Below are 21,399 nucleotides of genomic sequence, written 5' to 3'. Positions count from 1 at the left end.
GGCTGGCCTCCAATTTGTGATCCTCCTGCTTCAGCCTTCCGCTTAACTGGGGTTACAGGCTTGTGCCAATGTCCCTGGCAAGAAGAACACTTTTGAAAGCATTTGTTTTCTATTTGTGAATATTATCCTTAAGGAGAAAGAATGATCACTCAACACTTCCTCGTGTTTGGTCAAAATAACTGCTTTAAAGGGAATAAGGGGGTTGTTTATAGATCCCAGGGATATGGAATTCTGGGCTACATCAATAGAGTACAAGTGCTTATTTTTCTGATAGTCCATGATGTAGAGTCACACCAGTCCTGTAGTTAGGTAAGCACACAGGGTAATAATGATGTAGGGACAAAGGAGACAAGGCACTGAAGATAGTTGTAAAAAGGTTTATCTGGCTGAAGCCAGTCTCAGAGGGCAATGATTTTGCTGTAATCAATCCATCCATCCCTTGAAAATTGAGTTCAGGTGGTTTCAAAATTTTATACTCAGCATGTAAGGAGAAGGGGTCAGACGTTCACATTGAAATACAGGGACCCCCAAATAACTCTCAGACCACAGAGTCTCATTCCAGTTAAGCCTTTATTGCTGGCCAGTGGCAGACACTCTGCTCTTGAAAGAATGAGATGGTCAGAGTGGTGCCCCTGCCTTCAGTTGGCTCCATATTTAAGCACAAAAACCACAAAAGGGAAGTTTGGGGGTTCAGTCAACGTAAGTAAGCCTGAAAGTTGTGGTCAGTTAGTCTCCAGTAGGCCCCATAGATCATTCTGTGTTCTTGGGGAATTTTCTTGAACAAAAGAATAAAAACTGCCCTAGTCATGAGCTTTTTGAGTGTCATGGCTGAGTTCACAAAGTGGAGTCACCATAGTCAAGTTGTCACATCACACACATAAAAGCAGGTTTTTCTTTCTGTATTCTGGCCAAGTTAACCCTTCAAGGACAGCAGCTGAGGAGGGGGAGAGCTTCTTCTCCCCTTTATTTCCTCCCCCACCAGCTGTTACCATGGAGCCCAGTTGGTGACTTATTTGTGAAGCCCAGCTCGAGGCCAGAGGCCTTGTTTGAACATTACTACAAACTATTATTCTGGATACAAGTGTGTAAAAAACTAGTAACGGGGAGTCCAACACCTGGAGTGCTGATTTCTTTTTTTTTTTTTTTTTGTTTTAGAGAGAGAATTTTTTTTTAATATTTATTTTTTGATTCTCAGCAGACACAACATATTTGTTTGTATGTGGTGCTGAGGATCGAACCCGGGCCGCACGCATGGCAGGCGAGCGCACTACCGCTTGAGCCACATCCCCAGCCCAGGAGTGCTGATTTCTTCCAGACTAGCTGCCCAGTAAAGTAGGGCAACACAAAAATAGGAAGTTTATCTACACTGAACTTTTTTGTGGATACTCTTTTATTGATAGTCCTAAAATTAGCCATGGTGCAGATTTCTGGAAAACCCAGTTAATTTTTTTTTTGTGAAAAAATTGGTTGCCACTACAATAATGTCTGATCCCTTTAATGTCCTTTATCCCCAGCTCTTTTCAGTATGATTTTCAGAAATGATGTGGCTATGGTGCTCAGCTCTGGCTGAAAGTTGTGATCCTCCTGCCTCAGCTTCCCAATCTGTTGGGATTAAAGTCATCGACAACCCCAGCTACAGAAAATACATTATTTTAACCCAAATATTAATTATCATACTAAGGAACATGGATTAAAGTTACCCTGAATAATGTGTGTGACCCTCCCTGGAAAAGATTACATCACTTCTTTTTTTCTTGCTTTCTTCTTTATTTTCTTTCTTTCTTTCATTTTTTTTTCTTCTACTTTTTCCTTTTTTAATATACCAGGGATTAAACCCAGGGGCACTTAAACACTGAGCCACATTCCAAGTTTTTTTTGTATTGTATTTTCAGACATAATATCACTAAGTTCCTGATGGTCTCACTAAGTTGCTGAGTCTGGCTTTGAATTTAGCAATCCTCCTATCTTAGCCTCTCAAGCTGTTGGGATTATAGTTGTGTGCCACTTTGCCTGGCCTCCATGAACTTTTATAAAAGAAACTGTGTATCACTGCATTAACCAATTGCATTGGTAGGAACATCAGATTGGTGGGGTACAGAAAAAAACAAAGAAAATTTCTTCTGTATGTCTGTTACTGCATTCTGAGCTTTGGTAGATTTTGGAGATGTCTCGTAAGGTCAGTGATATATTCTGAGAAGTTTTGAGATTGTGGTCTGATACAGAAATTAAGATGATGTGCTATTTAAGGGCTTATAATAGCCCAAGATAATATTTGCTCTCCATACAGAACCCTGCCTTTACACCCTCATGGTGGTCTAGTTAGCCAAAGTCAAGTACTCTGAAGGTTCTTTGATGTAGATGCAACTGTATAGAGAACTTGAGTTCACAGCTGTAAAAATCTTGTGCTTTTTCTTTTATCTTCCTTAGGTGAAGGCACCATGTCAGATTTCTTGGGCAGAGGTTCCCTTTGGGCACCTCCCAGAATCCCATGTCCTCAGCCACTATCCTCTCCTGGAGCTGCCACAGAGTGCCCATAGCTTCCCTGTGCCTTTCAAGGTGAACAGAATTTCAGGCTCTGGGTCAGCTGCTCCCAGAGGACAGCCTAAGGTGTGGGGTGCAGCCTCTCATGGAAGCTGCTGGGGGCCCTGGGCTGAGAAATCTTCTGGAAAAGGCCTCATCTAAACAGCTACTTCCTTGAGACCTTGTTTTCCCCAAGCTCTGTTCCCATTCCTTGGAGACAGGCGAACACTCAGCCTGTTGATGCTGGTGCTGAGGGGCCAGGTGAGCAGTGACTCCTACCCTTTTAGTCTCTCATGGTGTGAAGGAGCAAAACCTCTCCTGGAGCGTAAGGACCACCCACCCCAGTGCAGAGCTGTGCAAACCTGTAAAGCCTCATAGACTGGAGTCATGGTCCAGGTGCCTGGGAGGGTGATCCTGGATGCTTTCCATGAGCAAGACCAGAAGAAAGCATGTCCCAGCTGTCAGGGACCTTCCCTGCCCCTTTAGCCTGACACATCTGTGCTCCCTCAGCACCAAAGCTTTTTGTGTATCACTTTGAAATGATTTGCTCACTTATGTGAGGCCCAGGTTTATTTATTCAGAGTCAAATGGGATGGACTATTATTAAAGAGGCAAGAGAGAGGTGGATTAAAATCCACTTTTTTTTTGGTTTTTGTTGTTAAAAATCCCAGCTTACAGCCAGATACAGTGGTTCACACCTGTGATCCTTCCTGCTCCAGAGGCTAAGACAGGAGTGTTGCAAATTTGAGGACAGCCTTAGCAACTTAGCGAGGCCTTATGTAACCTGGTGAGACTACTCCTCAAAATAAAATATAAAAATGACTGTGGATGTGGCTCAGTAGTAAAATATCTCTGGGTTTAATCTCGAGGGCATCAAACAAAAAAGAAAAAAGAAAAAAAAAATCTAATTACCTATTTTACCTTTTGCTACCCCTGAATATGTGTAGAAAGTTGGTAAGATTCAGATTTGTCTTTTCAGTGGTTTCAAATTGAAATCCAACCCTAGATTCCAAAATACCACGTAAGATACAGAGAAACTCTGTCTTGCATTATTGCTGCAAAATTTGAGTCCAATTCTACTAATTTATGAATGTGATTTCATGAAAACTAGTATCTGTCCTTCACAAAATGATGAATTTTACAAAGGACGACAGTTTTCACCGTTGTTGTCCTAACTTGGCAGGTTCAAGTGAACTGTGTGGTTTTTTGGTATCAGGAATGGTACCCAGAGATGCTTAACCACCAGCCTCTTTTAGATTCTTTGTTTTGAGACAGAGTCTTGCTACGTCATCTAGGGCTGCTGGGGTTACAGGTTTGCACCAGCACACCTGTCTTCATTGTAATTTTTAAGGACAACTTTGGCAATGCCTTGAATACCTAACTGTAATCATTTTATCACTGAATATCAGTGAAAGAGTAAATGACACCTGTTTTCTGCAAAGAAGAGATCCATGTGTTTAAATAATGGTGCTGATCCCCTCACCATTTCACCTAATTCCTGTTCCCTCCCAACTGCTTCCTCGTGGGGCCAAACTTTTGGGAGCTAGCATTTTAGCTTATGAAACTTGGGAGTAACATAAATGCTCTTTCTATTCTCTCTGTCCTGTACAACATAAATGCTCTTTCTATTCTCTCTGTCCTGTTGCTTGGTCTTAGATACAGTTTACTGTTTTCAATTTTTTTGAAGAGTATTTTTTGTTGTTGCTGTAGTTGGACACAATAGCTATTTATTTATTTTTATGTGGAGCTGAGGATCAAAACTAGGGTGTCTCATGTGCTAGGGAAACACTCTACTTCTGAGTCAGAATCCCAACCCTCCTATTTCCATTTTTAGATATACTTTTTCTTAAGTTTACCTCCAAAATACAGTAAACCATGCCCTAAATTTCACAGAAGTTGGTTGAAAGCTCAGTGTTTTTTAGAGAGTTTATAACATGGGAACATTCAATCTTTGTGAGAAAGTGTGGTGTCTTTCTACTGATTTTTTTGTGTTTTTATGCCTCTAATTGTGTACCTTTTGTATCATAATCATGTTTATCTAATTACATGTATTTTTTCAAGCTACTCTCCAGCCCAAGAGAATTAGTATTGTAGTCTGTTGTTTATTTATTTGCTTCTTTATTGAGTGCTGGGAATTGATGCCATGGACTTGCTCATGCTTAGTTATCTTCCAGAAATAAATTTCAATTTGTGAGGAATGTTCTGGAGTTGTGCAGGCGTTTTACTGGGGAATAAACCTACAGGCACTTGACCACTGAGCACATCCTCAGCCCTTCTTATTTATTTATTTTTTCTTTTTCCTTTTTTAAAATATTGTATAGTTGTAGATAGATAGAATACCTTTATTTTATTTATTTTTCTGTGGTGCTGAGGATCATACCCAGTGCCTCACACATGTTAGCAAGTGTTCTGCCACTCAGCTACAGTCCCAGACCCCCTTTTTATTTTTGATGAAGACCAGTCTCACTAAATTCCTGAGTGTCTTGCTCTGTTGCGAGATGGGCCTCAAACTTTTGCCATTTCCCTGCCTTGACCTCCCTAGTGGTTGAAATTACAGGTGCACACCACTACACCAGCAGTTAGAGTAAGTTTTGAAGAGTTATCATCCAATTTCTTTCCAGATGAAATAGTATTGAAAATCAGTTTTCTTGTTTTTGTTCATACTTTTGAAATTTGTAACTATGACTCTTCCTCTTTGCTTTATTTTTGCATTATTATAAAAAATGTATTTAGCATATTAATATTGTTTCTTATGTATACATTTTTAAAACTTCATGGCTTGATAGTTTATTTACTTCTTTATTAGATAAACTTTGTTTTTATGAACAATTTTAGGCTTACATAGTTTATTAGTCAGTGTTCTCTAGAGGAACAGTATCAAGAGGAAGTATGATTATCAAAAGGGAGTCATTAGATTGGCGTACTTGACCTGAAGGTGGATGTCCACAGTGGCCATCCGCAGGCTGGAGAGCTTGAGAAGTAGTAGCTGCAGAGTCCCAGAGGCTGAAGCCACAGAACAATAGGGATCAATGGTGCTGCCTTAGTCCAGAGCAAAGATTCTAGAAACTCACTAGAGAATCACTGACAGAGTCTACTTTGGGAGAGTGAAGAATTTTGTTCCACCCAAGACACCATCCTATTCGATGGTGCTGCCTAGCTTAAGGAGGTTCTCCAGTTTGGCTCACTATCCCTTATGCCAGTCATTTGTAGACATACCCTCATAGACACACCCAGAAGCTCATTAATCATCAGCATCCTTTAATCCAATCAAGGTGACATTTAAATGTGCCATTACATATAGTATCAAATACCCCTTCTCTCCAGCTGATAGTCTCCACTGTTTTCAAAATATTGAATTGGTGTAGGGTGTTGAACATTGGATAAAGAGAATGGATGAAGCAACATTTTGGATAAGCCAAAGTTCATCCTTTATTTTAGGGTTCCTCTTCCTTGTGATGTGATTGTGTGTGTCACGTCGTATACAAGATAATGTCATACAGAAGAGAATCTTCTTCTCTGGGAATTCTGTGTTCCACTTGTTCATCACTGCTCCTCATTTCTTCCTCCCTCTCTGCTTCCTATATCTCTGGCACCCATCAGTTTTGCTAGTGCATCTATAATGTTGTCTTTTCCAGAATGTTCTTGACTTGGAATCTTACTGCACTTGGCCATTTCAAACTGGCTTCTCTCACTTTCCAGTCTGCCTTTAAGGGTGCTGTATCTTTCCAGGCTGCAGAGCTCATTTTCTGGGTGATGCTCTTTGGTGTGGTTAAACTTCAGCTTTTCCATTCAGTATTGAATGGTGCGTCTTCCTTGCATCTAGCTTTGGGCCGTTGTGGATATGGCTGCTGTAGTCACTGCAGTGAGAGTTCCTGTGCCCATAATTTTCACATCATTTGCATAGACACCTGGAGTGTGATGACTTAATTGTACAGTTTTTTTGCATTTATGATTAAAATTTGCATTTATGTTTATGAGCATCATTCATAGTCTTCTGTTTCATACTTTTATTCATCTATTTAATTTGGATAATATGGTAACTTATGCCTCAGGGAGACTTAGGAGGTGTTAACTCAGCTGTTATGTTCTGGAAACAAAGTAGAAAACTGGTGGCAGTTCTTATGTGTCTCATGGAAGCCTGTTTGAGATGTCAGAGCCTTGCCTTGCCTTTTTAGGAAGTAATTAGTTTCTGAGTCTGGTTTTCTCAGCAGCCATGGATGCATCTATTTTGTGTATTTCCCCTTTTGTGTGAGTTGTAGGAGATTGTATCTCTCAAAGAAGTGGTCCAGTTTCTGCAGTTGTCTAATTTGTGTCAAGCACATTTATGATAATCTTGTAGTCCCAATGCACTGTTGACGATGACACTTTTAAATGTGTTAGTAGGTTTTCAGTCCTCGATGCTTTTTTCTTTAATATTATTGTATATTTTACACTTTTTATTTTTTTCTTTTTATGTGGCAGTGAGGATTGAACCCAGTTTCTTCCAAGCACTAGGAAAGCAGTCTTCCACTGAGCCAAAACCCCAGTCCCTGTCCTCTGTATTCTTAGCCTTTTGTCGGTTAATCAGTGATGCAGATGTTCATGAAGAACTTTATTTGCAGACTGCGGATTTCCTGATTGTGGTTTCACCAACACCTTCTCTGTTACCTACCTGTGGTCAATTTAGGTTTACCGTGCTCTTCTTTCTCTGGTTTTCTGAAGTGGCAGTTTCATTGGTTGCTTTTAGCTCTTGTTTTCTGAAATGTGCGTTGGATGACTTAGATACCAATACAGCGCCACCTCTGGTGTCCTCTATGAAATTCCTATGATGGACTTTTACATTTTTTTCTTTCAAAATGGTCACCTTTTTTCTTGAGTCACCTCTTTTTCCTGTGTCTGTTCAGAGCCCTGTTTAATGTCTTTTTCCCTGGAGGCTTTTCAGCTTCTTGTGATCTGATTTCTGCTTTAGCTCTCATATTCTTTGAGCATACATGGGATTTCACTGGTGGTCCACTTTTAGGGGTGTGGTTTATGTCCTTTGGAGTGTTGCTGTGACCCTGAAACCTCAGTGTGCTTCCCATTTGGTTGAAGGTCCATGAAGCCCTCCTGTCTGCATCATTGTCCTGACAGAGTTGGGCTGATGTCTCAGAGGGTAATTGTGGGTTCTTCATTGTTTGGGGTGGTTCTGTATGGTTTCAGTCCTTGAGTATGCTTCTGTGTAAGTGGCAGGAACATTTTCTTTGTCTGTTCCATCACTGTGCAGATATTATAACATGCTTACAGATGTAAGTGGTGGCCTCTTTCACACGCAGACTGTGTGGGATAGTTCAGAATTCTGGGCTACAAACTTGTTGCTTTACCACACTCTGGAAGAGCTTCTGCCTTAGGTTTGTTTGCACCACCATTGCTACAGGCACAATGAATCTCTTTCACAACAGACAATCATTGCAAATGTGGCCCACCCTTGATCAAAATGTCCTTGAGCAGAACATTGGTATGTGTCTCATAAATATATATTATGGTAGTGAACTGGCTGCTGTTAAGAAGAGTTTGACAATCATTGGATATTCATTTTGCTGTGAGACTTAGAAAAGTAGCGCCTGCTGTTTATTAAGAAGATTGTTTTAAGAGTTATAAAACTTTGTAAGGCTGTTTTTTGGACAAGGTGACAATTTTGTTTTTAAAGTGAGAGAAGAGAATTTTTAAAAATATTTTATTTAGTTTTTTGGCGGACAAACATCTTTGTTTGTACGTGGTGCTGAGGATCGAACCCGGGTCGCATGCATGCCAGGCGAGCGCGCTACCACTTGAGCCACATCTCCAGCCCATGGTGACATTTTTAGATCATTGAGTTCTTTCTTTCTTTCTTTTTCTCATTTTTTTATTGGTTGTGTAAAACATTACAAAGCTCTTGACATATCGTATTTTATACATTAGATTCAAGTGGGTTATGAACTCCCATTTTTATCCCAATTACAGATTGCAGAATCACATCGGTTACATATCCACGTTTTTACATGATGCCATATTAGTGACTGCTGTATTCTGCTACCTTTCCTATCCTCTACTATCCCCCCTTTCATCCCCTCCCGTCTTCTCTCTCTACCTCAACTACTACAATTCATTTCTCTCCTTGTTTTTTTTTTCCCATTCCCCTCACAACCTCTTATATGTAATTTTGTATAACAATGAGGGTCTCCTTCCATTTCCATGCAATTTCCCTTTTCTCTCCATTTTCTTCCCACCTCATTTCTCTGTTTAATATTAGTCTTTTTCTCCTGCTCTTCCTCCCTGCTCTGTTCTTAGTTTCTCTCTTTATATCTCTTTATATCAAAGAAGACATTTGGCATTTGTTTTTTAGGGATTGGGTAGCTTCACTTAGCATAATCTGCTCAAATGCCATCCATTTCCCTGCAAATTCAATGATTTTGTCATTTTTTAGTTCTGCATAATACTCCATTGTGTATAAATGCCACATTTTTTTTTTATCCATTCATCTATTGAAGGGCATCTGGGTTGGTTCCAAAGTCTAGATATTGTGAATTGTGCTGCTATTAACATTGATGTGGCAGTATCCCTGTAGTATGCACTTTTAAGGTCTTCAGGGAATAGTCCAAGAAGGGCAATAGCTAGGTCAAATGGTGGTTCCATTTCCAGATTTCCCAGGAATCTCCATACAGCTTTCCAAATTGGCCGCACCAATTTGCAGTCCCACCAGCAATGTATAATAGTACCCCTTTCCCCAAATCCTCGCCAGCACTTGTTGTTATTTGACTTCATTATAGCTGCCAATCTTACTGGAGTGAGATGGTATCTTAGGGTGGTTTTGATTTGCATTTCTCTGACTGCTAGAGATGGTGAGCATTTTTTCATGTACTTGTTGATTGATTGTATATCCTCCTCTGAGAAGTGTCTGTTCAAGTCTTTGGCCCATTTGTTCATTGGGTTATTGTTTTTTGTTTGTTTGTTTGTTTGTTTGTTTTAAGAGAGAGAGAGATAGGGAGAGAGAGAGAGAGAGAGAGAGAGAGAGAGAGAGAGAAGAGTTTTTAGAGAGAGAGAAAGAGAGAGTGAGAGAGAGATTTTTTAAATATTTTATTTTTTTAGTTTTTGGGAGACACAACATCTTTGTTTGTATGTGGTGCTGAGGATCGAACCTGGGCTGCACGCATGCCAGGCGAGCGCGCTACCGCTTGAGCCAATCCCCAGCACAAGAGAAAAGAGTTTTAACATTTATTTATTTTAGTTCTTGGCGGACACAACATTTTTATTTTGTAGGTGATGGATCGAACCTGGAACGCATGCACGCCAGGCGAGTGCGCTACAACTTGAGCCACATCCCCAGCCCTTATTTGTTTTCTTATTGTTAATTTTTTTGAGTTTCCCAGCACCATTTGTTGAGTATGCTATCCTTCCTCCATTGCATGCTTTTAGCCCCTTTATCAAATATAGGATAGTTGTAATTTTGTGGATTGGTCTCTGTGTCCTCTATTCTGTACCATTCATCCACCCGCCTGTTTTGGTACCAGTACCATGCTGTTGTTGTGACTATTGCTCTGTAGTATAGTTTGAACTCTGGTATCACTATACCGCCTGACTCACACTTCCTGCTTAGAATTGCTTTTGCTATTCTGGGTCTTTTGTTTTTCCATATAAATTTCATAATTGCTTTGTCTCTTTCTACAAGAAATGCCCTTGGGATTTTGATTGGCATTGCATTGAAACTATAGAGAACTTTGAGTAATATTTCCATTTTGATGATGTTAGTTCTTCATATCCATGAACAGGGTATATTTTTTCATCTTCTAAGGTCTTCTATTTCTCTCTTTAGGGTTCTGTAGTTTTTATTGTATAAATCTTTCACCTCTTTTGTTAGGTTGATTCCCAAGTATTTTATTTTTTTTTTGAGGATATTGTGAATGGGGTGGTTGTCCTCATTTCTATTTCATAAGATTTGGTGCTGATATACAGGAATGCCTTTGATTTATGCGAGTTGATTTTATATTTGCTGAATTCATTTATTAACTCTAGTAGTTTCTTTGTAGACCCTGTTGGGTCTGTTAGATATATTATCATATCATCCACAAATAGTGATAATTTAAGTTCCTCTTTTCCTATTTTTATGTCTTTAATTTCTTTCGTCTGTCTAATTGCTCTGGCCAGTGTTTTGAGAACTATATTGAATAGAAGTGGTGATAGAGGGCATCCCTGTCTTGTTCTAGATTTTAGAGGGAATGCCTTCAGTTTTTTCTCCATTCAGAATAGTGTTAGCCTGAGGTTTTGCATATATACCTTTTACGATGTTGAGGTAAGATTCTGTTATCCCTTGTTTTTCTAGTATTTTGAACATAAAGGGATGTTGTACTTTATCGAATGCTTTTTCTGCATCTATCGAGATGATCATGTGGTTTTTTAAGTCTATTGATGTGGTGAATAACATTTATTGGTTTCTGTATATTTACCCAGCCTTGCATCCCAGGGATGAATCCTACTTGATCATGGTGCACAATTTTTTTGATATGCTTTTGTAGTCGATTCGCCAGGATTTTATTGAGGATTTTTGAATCTATGTTCATTAGAGATATTGGTCTGTAGTTTTATTTCTTTGAAGTATCTTTGTCTGGTTTCAGTATCAGGGTGATGTTGGTCTCATACAATGAATTTGGAAGATCTCCTTCTTTTTCTGTTACTTGAAATAACTTGAAAAGTATTGGTATTAATTCTTTTTTGAAGGTTTTGTAAAACTCCGCTGTATATCCATCTGTTCCAGGGCTTTTCTTGGTTGGTAGTCTTTTAATGGCTTCTTCTATTTTCTCCTTTGTCATTGGTCTGTTTAAATTGTGTGTATCTTCCTGACTCCATCTGGGCAAGTCATATGACTTAAGAAATTTATCGATATCTTCACTATCTTCTATTTTATTGGACTATAGGGTTTCAAAATAATTACTAATTATCTTCTGTATTTCTGAAGTATCTGTTGTGATATTGCCCTTTTCATTCCATATGTTGGGATTTTGAGTTCTCTCTCTTCTCTTCGTTAGCATGGCTAACGGTCTGTCTATCTTATTAATTTTTTCAAAGAACCAACTTTTAGTTTTATCAATTTTTCAATGTTTTTTTATGTTTCAATTTCATTGATTTCCATTCTGACTTTAATTATTTCTTGCCTTCTGCTACATTTGCTGTTGTTTTGCTGTTCTTTTTCTAGGGTTTTGAGATGAAATGTGAGTTCATTTATTTGTTGGTTTTTTCTTTTTTTGAGGAATGAACTCCAGGCAATGAATTTCCCTTTTAAAACTGCTTTCATTGTGTCCCATAGATTCCGATATGTTGTGTCTGTATTTTCATTTATTTGTAAGAATTTTTTGATTTCTTCCTTTATGTTTTCTGTAACCCATTGATCATTCAGTAACATATTGTTCATTTTCCAGGAGATGCAGGATTTTTCCTTCCTTCTTTTATCATTGATTTCCAGTTTCATTCTAAATGATCAGATAAGGTCCATTATATTATCTCCACCCATTTATATTTACTAAGAGTTGCCCTATGGCATAATATATGGTCTATCTTTGAGAAGGATTCATGTGTATCCAGATGAGCTGAGAAGAATGTGTATCCACTTGATGATGGTTGATATATTTTATATATTTTGGTTAAGTCTAGGTTATTAATTGTGTTATTGAGTTCTACAGTTTCTTTATTCAGCTTTTGTCTTGTGGATCTGTCCATAGGAGAGAGCGGTGTGTTAAAGTCACTGGTAATTATTGTGTTGTGGTCCATTTGACTCTTGAACTTGAGGAGAGTTTGTTTTAAGAATGTTGCAGGACCATTGTTTGGTGCATACATATTGATAATTTTTATGTCTTGTTGGTGGATGGTTCCTTTTAACAGTATATAGTGGCCTTCTTTATCCCTTTTGATTAAATTAGGTTTGAAGTTGATTTTATTCAATATGAGTATGGCAACTCCTGCTTGCTTCAGAGGACCATGTGAGTTGTATGACTTTTCCCAGCCTTTCACTTTCAACCTGTGTATGTATTTTTTTGTCATATGAGTCTCCTAAAGGCAGCATATTGTTGGATTCGTTTTTTATTCAAGGTTACTAGCCTTTGTCTCTTTATTGGTGAATTTAAGCCATTAACGTGTAAGGTTACTATTGATCTATTGTTTGTTCTTCCAGACATGCTTATTTATGTATTTATTTTAATATGGCTCGTTATTCCTTTTTGGTTATATTTTTTGTTCTTTTTTATACTGGGTTACCTCCCAATGTTAGTTTTGGGTGCTGTTTTTCAATTCCTCTTCTTGTAGTGTTTTGCTCAGAATGCCTTGCAGTGCTGGTTTTCTGGCTGCAAATTCTTTTATCTTTTGTTTATCATGGAATATGTTAATTTTATTGTGAAATCTGAAGCTTAATTTTGCTGGATACAGTATTTTTAGTTGGAATCCATTATTTTTCAGCGTTTGAAATACGTTGTTTCAGGATCCTGTTGCTTTCAACGTCTGTGATAAAAAATAAGCCATTAACCTAATTGGTTTACCCCTGAATGTAATCTGCCTTTTTTCTCTCATAGTTTTTAATATTCTCTCCTTGTTCTGTGTGTTGGATATCTTCATAATTATGTGTCTTGGAGTTTTCTATACAATTGTGGGATATTTCAGATCTCAGTGACCTTTGAGGATGTGGCTGTGAACATCAACAAGGAGGAGTGGGCTTTTCTGGATGCTTCCCAGAAGATCCTTTACAGAGATGTGATGCTGGAAGTCCTCAGAAACCTAGCTTTTATAGGTAATAATGATGGTTTTAAAATTAATCAAATCGAGAACTCATGTTTATTTTGCTCATTTATGTAGAAGGTGAAAAGGAAATCAGTTGATGAATTATTGAAGCATAAATGGCACCTACAATTTGGCCAAGCATTTCTAGGTCCTAAATATTCATAATGATTATTATGTTGTCTCATTTTAGGAAACAAGTGGGAAGACAAGACCACTGAAGATCAGATTGAAAACTGTGGAAGAAACCTAAGGTAACTGTACTCACAAGAGGAATTCGTGAGGGAATCTGAGAACTGTCATATAATTTTTAAAGCAAACAAACCGAAGAAGTATGCATAATTTGAAATGTATTTATTCTTATAATATTTTTTATCAGAAATACATACTTATCTGTAACAGGTATTCAGTCTTTTCAAAGTATTTGACATGCAAAAAGGACTATGAAATTGCATATGTGAATATGACTATGTGAATAATAGCCATAGAGAAGCTGTGTTGGAAAGGATTGTTTCCTTTTAATCTCTTTATTTTCAGGCAACTTTAACAAGTCAGAAAATCTAGCCTTTATGTGATGTTGGTAGAAATTTAAAGACCTATAAAAAAATAGAAAACTGTGAATGAGTTAGGTATCAATTATGTGCTGGTCACTTCTTCTTCAAAGAAGTCCTATGGTAAACTTCAAACTTTCCCTACAGAATAGTGTGGGGAAACCTTCAAATCGATTCCAATTTTTAACCAAACAAAGACAAATTTTAATAGATTAAATCCATGTGACTTCATTTTGTGTGCAAATGATTTCATATGTCCTTCTTTCCTTCATAGGCACATCACATCTCACTCTGGACACAAATACTATAAGCGTGAAGAATATGAAGAGAAGCCATGTGAATTTAAACAATATAGGAAATCTCTGGTTTCTCTCGAAAGTGTTGACACACAAATGTTGTTACAAACTGGATATAGACCATATGAAAGTACAGTATGTGGGAAAGTCATCAGTTGTTCCAATGACATTCAAAGACATGAAGAAACTCATACTGGGGGGCAACCCTATGAATGTCAACAATGTGGTGAAGCCTCTTCTTCTCTCCCAGGTGTTCAAAGACACATGATAATACACAGTGGAGATAAACCTTTTCAATGTGAGGTATGTGGGAAAGGCTTTCATTTCTCCTCTTTATTTAGAAGATATGAAAGAACTGATTCTGGAGAGAAATTTTATGAATGTAAACAAGATGGTCAAATCTTTATTTCACAGATAAGTCTTCAAAAGCACAATGTCACACACAGAGGGAATGCACATTTTAAATGTAAGGTATGTGGGAAAGACTTTGCTTATCCCAGATTACTTAGAATACATCAGAAAACACATACTGGAGAGAAGCCCTATGAATGTAAGCAGTGTGGCAAAGCCTTTGCTAGATCTTGTGACCTTCACATACATGAAAGAACTCACACTGGAGAGAAGCCCTATGAATGTAAGCAGTGTGGCAAAGCCTTATCTAGATCTGGTGACCTTCACATACATGAAAGAACTCACACTGGAGAGAAGCCCTATGAATGTAAGCAGTGTGGCAAAGCCTTTGCTACATCCCGTCAGCTTCATATACATGGAAGAACACATACTGGAGAGAAGCCCTATGAATGTAAACAATGTGTAAAAGCCTTTGCTATATCCTATAAACTTAAGAGCCATGAAAGAACACACACTGGAGAGAAGCTCTATGAATGTCAACAATGTGGCAAAGCCTTTGCTAGATCTGGTGACCTTCACAGACATGGAAGAACTCATACAGGAGAAAAGCCCTATGTATATAAGCAGTGTGGAAAAGCCTTTCCTACATTCCATCAGCTTCATGCACATAGAAGGACACATACTGGAGAGAAGCCTTATGAATGCAAACAATGTGGAAAAGCCTTTGCTACATCCTCTAAGCTTCGTGCACATGGAAGAACACATACTGGAGAGAAGCCTTATGAATGCAATCAATGTGGAAAATCATTTGCTATGTCCTATCACCTTAACAGACATGGAAAAACACACACTGGAGAGAAGCCCTATAAATGTAAGGAGTGTGGAAAAGCCTTTACTAGATCTAGTTACCTTCAGAATCATGGAAGAACACATACTAGAAAGAAACCCTTTGGATGTCAACAATCTGGAAAAACATTTGCTTCATCGCATCATCTTCACATACATGGAAGAATGCATACCGAAGAAAAGCCTTATGAATGTGAAAAATGTAGAAAAGCCTTTACTGCTTCCTCTTACCTTCAGATACATGAACGAACTTATACTGGAGAGAAGCCCTATGATTGTAAGCAGTGTGGCAAAGCCTTTGCTACATCTACTAAACTTCAAATACATAGAATAGTGCATACTGGAGAGAAGCTCTACGAATGTAAGTAGTGTGGCAAAGCCTTTGCTAGATCCAGTGAACTTCAAATACATGGAAGAGTGCATACTGGAGAGAAGCCTTATTAATGTAAGCAGTTTGGCAAAGCCTTTGCTAGATCTGGTGACCTTCACAGACATGAAAGAACTCATAGTGGAGAAAAGCCCTATGTATGTAAGCAGTGTGGCAAAGCCTTTGCTACATCCTGTCAAGTTCATGAACATGGAAGAACACATACTAGAGAGAAGCCTTATGTATGTAAGCAGTGTTGAAAAGCCTTTGCTAGATCTAGTCATTTTCAGATTCATGGAAGAACACACACTGGAGAGAAGCCCTATGAATGTAAACAGTGTGGAAAAGCCTTTTCTAGATCTAGTCACCTTCAGATTCATGGAAAAACACACAATGGAGAGAAGCCCTATGAATGTAAGCAGTGTGGAAAAGCATTTGCTACATCTAGTTGTCTTCAGATTCATGGAAGAACACATACTAGAAAGAAACCCTTTGCATGTCAACAATGTAGAAAAACATTTGCTTCATCCCGTCATTTTCGCATACATGGAATAATGCATACCGGAGAAAAGCCCTATGAATGTATACAATGTGGAAAAGCTTTTACTGCTGCCTCTTACCTTCAGATACATGAACGAACTCATACTGGAGAGAAGCTCTATGAATGTAAGCAGTGTGGGAAAGCCTTCACTGAGTCCTCTCACCTTCACTCACATGAACAAATTCATACTAGAGAGAAGCCCTATGAATGTAAGCAGTATGGCAAAGCCTTTGCTAGATCCAGTGAACTTAAAATACATGGAAGAGTGCATACTGGAGAGAAGCCCTATGAATGTAAGCAGTGTGGCAAAGCCTTTGCTAGATCTGGTGACCTTCACATACATAAAAGAATTCATAGTGGAGAGAATTCCTATGTATGTAAGCAGTGTGGCAAAGCCTTTACTACATCCTGTCAGCTTCATAAACATGGAAAAACACATACTGAAGAGAAGCCCTATGAATGCAAACAATGTGGAAAGCCTTTGCTACATTCTATAAGCTTAAAAGCCATGAAAGAACACACACTGGAGGGAAGCCCTCTGAATGTAAAGAATGTGGAAAAGCCTACACTACTGCCTCTTACCTTCAGATGCATAAACACACTCATACTGGAGAGAAGCCCTATGAATGTAAGCAGTCTGGCAAAGCCTTCACTCAGTCCTCTTACCTTCACTCACATCAACAAACTCATACTGGAGAGAAGCCCTAATAATGTAAGCAGTGTGACAAAGCCTTTGCTAGATCCAGTGACTTTCACAGACACGGAAAAATGTATAATGGAGAAAAGCCCAATGAATGTCAACAATGTGGAGAAGCCTTTCCCACATCTTGTCTGCTTCACACATGTGAAAGAACATATACTTCATAGAAGTCATATGCATGAAAACAATTGGTAAACTCTTCTGTTATTACTGTTTCACTCATATACATGTAGGAAGTTTACTGGAGAAAAATCCTTTGAATGTGAAATATGGTAAATCACATTTCATATCATCCTCAAAGACAAGAGAGACTCACACAGCTGAAAATGTGTGTGTGTGTGTGTGTGTGTGTTTGTTTGTGTGTGTGTGTATGAATGTGTGTGTGTGTGTGTGTGTGTGTGTGAGAGAGAGAGAGAGAGAGAGAGAGAGAGCAAAGGATCAATCGATCCACTGGGGATTTAGCCTGGTGGTGCTCTACCACTGAGCTACATTCCAGTTCCTTTTTACTTTTTATTTTGAGACAGGGACTTGCTGAGTTTCTTAGGGTCTTCCTAAAAAGCTGAGGCTAGCCTCCAACATTGATTCTTCAGAATCAGCCTCTCGAGTCTGAGGAATTAAAGGCATACACCAAACTTCCAACTGAATAACTCTTTAAATGTGAAGAATATCACAAATCTTTCCATTGTCCCTGTTGCCTTCAAAGCCATTTCACTCACATTGAAAAAAAAATCCCTCTGAATTTGGGGGATTTGCTACATTCTGTCAGCTTCATTTCCTTTCTTATATATGAAAACATTCATGCAGAGAAGCCCTGTGAATGTGAGAAATGTAGGAAATCTAGTTTTCTCATTTTTTTCCTAAGGACTGGGAATATTGTTTTGGAATAAAAAGAATAAATCCTATGCAAGTAAGAAATATAAAGGGTTCAGCTGTTCTAGTTTTTTTCAGTTGTATGAAAAGACTCATCGTGTAGAAAATGTGATGGTATCTTCTGTTTCATTCCTTGAAAATGATCTGTTTAACTTACTCAGTTTGGGTAAGTCACATGATTCTAGACATTTATTGATGACTTCTATATATTCTGTTTTATTGCAGTACAAATTTTTAAAATAATTTCTAATTATCTTCTGTATTTCTCTAGTGTTCATTGTGATATTTCCTTTTTCATCATGGATTTTAGTAATGGGAGTATTTCTCTCCTTATCTACAGTAGCATGGATGAAGTTTTATCAAATGTATTTGTTTTTCAAAGAGCCAACTTTTCATTTTGAAAATTTTAAAATATATGGCAGCGGAATATGTTACAATTCTTATTACACATATACAGTACAATTTTTTCATATCTCTGTATATAAAGTAGGTTGACATCAATTCGTGTGCTCATATGTGTATTTTGGAAAATGATGTCTATTATATTCCCCCATCCTTGCTAATCCCTTTCCCCTTTCTATTCCTCCCACCACACTGCCCTAAATAAAATTCATCTATTCCTCCCATGCTCCCCCTCCCTACCCCACTATGAGTCAGCCTCCTTATATCAGAAAAAACATTCAGCATTTGTTATTTCGGGCTTGGCTAACTTCACTTAGCATTATCTTCTCCAATGCCATCCATTTACCTGCAAATGCCATGATTTTATTTTATTTTATTGCTGAGTAATATTCCATTGTTTACAAATGCCATGTTTTCTTTATCCATTCATCCACTGAAGGGCATCTATGTTGACTCCAAAGTTTAACTCTTGTGAATTCTGCTGCTAAAAACATTGTGACTGTGTCCCTGTAGTATGCTGTTTTTAAGTCCTTTAGGTATAGATCAGGGAGTGGGATAGCTGGATCAAATTTGGTACCATTCCCAGTCACTTTGTCAATTTTTATTTGCTTCTTTTGTTCCAATTTCATTGATCTCAGTTCTGATTTTAATTCTTTTCTGTCATTTACTGCTTTTGGTGTTGATTAATTGTTTTTCCTAGGGGTTTGAGATGTAATTTTAGTTCATTTATTTGACTTTTTCTTTTTTTAAGGAATAAACTCCATGCAATGAACTTTCCTCTTAGTAATGCCTGCATAGTGTCCCAGATATTTGGATATGTTGTATCTGTGTCCTCATTCACATCTAAGAAGTTTTAAATCTCCTCTTTGATGTTTTCTGCATCCCATTGTTCATTAACTAGTATATTATTTAGTCTCCAGGTGTTGGAGTAGCTTCTATTTATATCATTGATTTCTAATTTCATTCCATTATGATCTGATAGAATGCAGGGTAGTATCTTTACTTTTCTGTATTGCTTAGAGTTCCTTTTTGTCATGACATATGGTCTATTTTAGAGAAAGATCCATTTGCTGCTGAGAAGAAAGTGTCTTCGCCTGTTGAAGGAGTAAATAGTCTATGTATGTCAGTTAAATCTAAGTTATTGATTGTATTATTGAGTTCTATAATTTTTGTCTGAATATTGTTTGGACGATCAATCCAGTGGTAAAAGAGGTGTGTTAAAGTCACCCAGAATTTTTGTCTTGTGGTCTACTTGGCCCTTAAACTTGAGAAGAGTCTGTTTGAACATAGATGCTCCATTTATTTGGGGGTGTATATGTTTATAATTGTTCTGTCTTGTTGGTGTATGTTTTGTTTTTTTTAGCAGTATGTAGTGTCCTTCTTTATCCCTTTTGATTAACTTTCACTTGAAGTCCACATTATTTTATATAAGAATGGAAACTCCTGCTTGCCTCCACAGTATATGTGAGTGGCAGGTTTTTTAATATCTATTTTTTGTATATGGACACAATACCTTTATTATTTAGTTTTATGTGGTGCTGAGGATCAATACAGGGCCTCACATGTGCTGGGCTAGTGCTCTACCACTGAGCCCCAGCCCCAGCCTGAGCAATATATTTTTTTCCAACCTGTCACGTTTAGTCTCTGGGTGTCTTTTCCTATGATATGAGTCTTTTGGAGGTAGCATATTGTTGGTCTTTTTAATCCAATCTGCCTGTCTTTTGATTGCTAAGTTGGAACTAAACTTTCAGGGTTATTATTGAGACAAGATTTGTATTCCCAGTTATTTTTGTTTATTTTTGGTATTTAAGTCAGTTTCTCTTTGACAGGTTTTTCCTTTAGAGTGATACTACCCTTTTCTGATTTTTTATTGTTGTTCATTTCCTCCTGATGGAATATTTTGCCAAGGATGTTCTGTAGTGCAGGTTTCTGGTTGTAAATTCGTTTAAATTTGTGTATGATGGATTTTTTTATTTTGTCATAAAATAACATCTGAATTGAAATCCGATTGCTTATCAAAATTTAATTTTGCTGGGTATGATTCTTGGTTGGCATCCATTTCTTTAAGAGCTTGGTTTATACTGTTGCAGGATCTTGTAGATTTCAGGGTCTCAGTTCAGAAATCAGAGATCTTGATTGGTTTTCCCCATATGTAATTTGATTCCTTTCACTTGTGGCTTTTGAAATGCTCTGCTCCTCCTGTATGTTAGGTATTTTCATTATGATGTGCGTTGGTGTAGACCTGTAGTGATCTTGTTCATTTGGTGTTCTATATGATCCTTGTATTTGATTTCCCAATTCACTCTACATGTTTGGAAATTTTTCTGGTATTATTTCATTGAATAGATTGTCCATTTCTGTAGATTAGACCTTTATGCCTTCGTCTATCCCAATAGTTGTTAAATTTGGCTTTTTCATATTATTTCACAATTCTTGAATCTTCTGCTCATGGTTTCTTACCATCTTCACTGGGGTCCACTTTATTTTTTCAAGATTATATATTTCGCCTTCAATGTCAGAGGTTCTGTCTTCCATGTGATGTATTCTGTTGGAGATCCTTCCTATTGAGTTTTTAATTTGCTTTACTGTTTCTTTCATTTCAAGGATCTTTGTTTTGTTGTTGTTTTTTTTTCAAAATCTCTATCTTCTTATTGAAGGAATCTTTTTCTTTCTGTATTTACTTATGTAACTCTTTATCAAAATGATCCTTTGCTGCCTGTATTTGTTCTCATATCATCCTTTAATTCACAGAAAATTATGTACCTTCTCCCATTTATCCTGCTATTCTGACCATGGATTCTAATAATGTAGTATCTTTGTTTGAGGCACATTCTTTCTTGGTTTCTCAGGTTGTTCATGCATATTCCCTTCTATTTTAGTGTTTTAAAAATATATAGCCATGTAGGCTTATAGTGTCCCCAATGGGTTTCAATACCTTTCTTTTTAAAAATTTATTTATTAAATACACAACAATAGTGGAATGCATTACAATTCTTACTACATACATAGAGCACAATTTTTGTATCTCTGTATAGAAAGTATATTCATGAAAATTTATGCCATTATATACGTACTCATTTCTTTCTGCAATACAACTCTTAATACCCATATATATCACAATTTTTCATATCTCTGGTTCTATATCAGGTATGTTGGCACCAATTTGGGTCTTCATAAATGTACTTTAGATAATGGTGTCATCA

At 37.6% G+C, this 21,399-nt stretch overlaps 1 pseudogene; it reads left to right on the top strand.

The window, feature by feature from the left end:
- The first annotated feature begins 13,465 nt into the window (after window positions 1-13,465).
- LOC144373224 (uncharacterized) overlaps window positions 13,466-21,399 on the top strand; it is a 47,952-nt pseudogene continuing 40,018 nt past the window's right edge.

This window comes from Ictidomys tridecemlineatus, unplaced genomic scaffold (assembly GCF_052094955.1).
Source record: "Ictidomys tridecemlineatus isolate mIctTri1 unplaced genomic scaffold, mIctTri1.hap1 Scaffold_316, whole genome shotgun sequence".
Lineage (NCBI taxonomy): Eukaryota > Metazoa > Chordata > Mammalia > Rodentia > Sciuridae > Ictidomys > Ictidomys tridecemlineatus.
Note: the sequence above shows the minus strand (reverse complement) of the source record. Positions and strands in the feature narration are given on the sequence as shown.